Below are 3119 nucleotides of genomic sequence, written 5' to 3' on the forward strand. Positions count from 1 at the left end.
AGGTAAACCCGTCTTTCACGGCACCTCTCACAGACTTGTTTCCACCATTTCCCACTAGAGGTCCACATTACAGCCAAATCTACCGTACTAGACGTCATTTGGCTGAACAAAAATAAATAAGCTTTAAATATATGTTATTAACCATTTAAAGTTTTAAAAATAAAAACAAAGAGAATTAAGTATTATAAATTAGCTTAAGAAAACGGAATGTAGATTTCAATGTAAGGAAAATGTAGTTCTGGTAGGGCATCATTTCTTAATTTCATACATTGTCAAGCACAGAAAAATACATCAATTAAAACTTATAATGCTTCAAATCGTATATTACCATGTTGTTCTTCTGTCTTGACATTGGTACCTTTACATGAAAGTATACATACCATTTTAATCACTTGTTTGATAAATTGCAGTGAGTATATCGTTAATTAGTTTAATGCTTGTTAACTGCATATTGACTTGTAAGATCAAGAGAAAATGTAATAAATTAATAAACACGACAATGTTATGTTATAGAAATAACGAGAGGGGAATGAATGGCTCGATTAGACTTTTAAGGATGATTCTAAACAAAGCTTATCTTGGAATTGCTAAATTAGTGTAATTGAGAAAACGTCTTGCAGTGTATTTTTATTGAATTGACTTCAAAGCAACTTACTGTATAAAATTGTTAAATACTCTGTATTGTGATTTAACAGTTCTCTATTTGCGGTGGCCCTGAGGTAAAACTCTGGATTTTCCGATCTAGCAAACCTGGTTCAAATCCAAACTATACAACAAAATATCCACTGCACTTTATGAGAGTGAAATTTAATCTCTTAGCGTGAATACAGGGTGGTAGGGTGTTGCTGATTGGCTACCACTCCTTTAGTCAGTAATTAAAAATTACGGAAGGCGGCAGACAGCCTTAGTAACTTTGCCATAAATACAACCGCTTATTTGGTTTAATGTTAGATTAACTGAATTAGTGATTCAGAGTACCCAATTAATAAAGTGTTTAACTGAAAAAGATCAGCGAGAAAGTTTTTAGGCCTGGATATTTTCGAATTATTAACATCTATATACAAACTATCATTCACAGTTGCAAGTTTGACAAAAGTACATTCCATCTACTTATTTTTTTTACGAAGAAAAGCTTCAAAATTACTTATAAAAAAAAACATTTATATGATTCAGAATCGGAAATTTATATTATATTAGGATTTATATGGTTGATGTTTTCAATCTTATTTTTGTAATCACGACCTTCTGACACTTGCTAGCCAGAAATGGATACCCGAAAACTTATTACAGCATAATGTGCTTTACCGTTATGTAACTTAGAAGACAAAAGACTTGCTGCTCAATAATGGGCCGGACGTGTGCTAGGACTATGAATCTGAGGACTCATGGTTTGCGGCCAGTTGCCGCAAAAACGAACTCCGCCGTGGGCGTTAAATAAGAGAGATGTTCAAATCTCACTATGCAATTAAGCTAGCCCAAGAGTTGGCGGTAGGTGCTGTTGATCAGCTGCCTCCCCTCTAGTTAATCAGCTCCAAATTAGGAACGGTTATACACAGATATCCCTTGTGTAGCTTTCCACGAAAATTCTGAAACAAACAAACGCCACCCAATGAAAGTCAGTTTTGACCCATGCCCCCAACATTATCCCATTTATTTTGTTTACTACATAAGCTACAAGATACAGCAACTTTAAAGAAAGTTTCCGAATAAGCTTATTACAGTGTCAAACAGAGAAAAACTTCAAATGTAAGTCACACATTCCTTGTGGTCACAAAACATGCTCACCCTTTCAGCCGTGAAGACGTTATAATGTGGCGGTCAATCCCACCATTTGTTGGTAAAAAGCAGCCCAAGAGTTGGCGGTGGATGTTGATGACTAGCTGCCTTCCTTCTAGTTTTTCCCTGTTAAACTAGGGTTGGCTAGCGCAGATAGCCCTCGTGTACCTTTGCGCGAAATTTAAAACAAACCAAACCTTGTGGTCGAGTGTAATTAACATAAAAAAAAGAGTGAGAGAAGTATAATGGTGACTGCTAGGTGTATTCGATTATTCTCTCGATGAAGTATTTGTAAGCATGCGCAAACAGGACTTATGTGGTCGAAAACTTGATAATAAAATCCATAAAATGTTTTCGTTTATTTAACATGAGCAGTTAGTCTGGCTCTCTCTAGAAAACAGAATCAGAAGATATGCTGATTGTTGTCTTCTGGAACAGTTGCTTCGTTTTCATAAAGCCATCTTTTCTTACAACTTAATAAATAAAGAAATAATTTAAATGGTGTTAGTTAATCGAAATAACATCCAATCTGTTTACAGAGAGCACACTCTTATATTAGTTTTATCAGTTGGTTGTTAAAAACAAACAAAAGACTGTGCTATTTGGTATTGGTTTTATGATATTAAAAATTGGGTTTCGATTCCCGTCGTGGGCACAGCACAAATAGTTCATTATGAAGCTTTGTTGTGAACAACAAACAAGCAAAACATCTTTAGCGGACATGGGCTAAACTGTCAGAATAAATATATCTAAGGTTAAAGTATAACATTCCCTAATTTTGAACCGGTACGGATTCTTTTTTCATTTTGAACATCAAGCAAAGTACGGGTAATTAGATCCATAATTGTTTCTATTTCTTGGCAGTTCAATTTGAATAATGCATGAAGATGTATCATTGAGTTACAGAAAACTCGATACACGTGAAGTCATATCCTGGCAAAGGAGAGCACCTGTTAAGAAGAATTTCACCACTGTTCCGAACTATTGATCACTGGGAGAACAACACTCATCGCTACAAAAGCTTTGTCCGGCCCTTTTTACTAAATAGTGGGATTAACCGTCACTATGAAAGTTTAGAATGTGTTAGCGGCATTTGCTTCGAATCTTGAACTTTCCTATACGTAGCCTACTGCACTTGTTGCTTGACTAAGCTCGGCTTAAAAAGCTACATGACAAACATGAGTTTTGTGTTACTGAATTGTTGCTTTCTGTTAAAAGAAACAATGGAAGATTTCGGATAATATAACCCAACAAGAAATTCACGGATAACATTTTGTTTTATGCTACAATATTCATATGTCTTGCATCGTCAAAATCACGCGCTTCATAATTTGTTACCGATG

This window comes from Limulus polyphemus, unplaced genomic scaffold, assembly GCF_000517525.1.
Source record: "Limulus polyphemus unplaced genomic scaffold, Limulus_polyphemus-2.1.2 Scaffold2267, whole genome shotgun sequence".
NCBI lineage: Eukaryota > Metazoa > Arthropoda > Merostomata > Xiphosura > Limulidae > Limulus > Limulus polyphemus.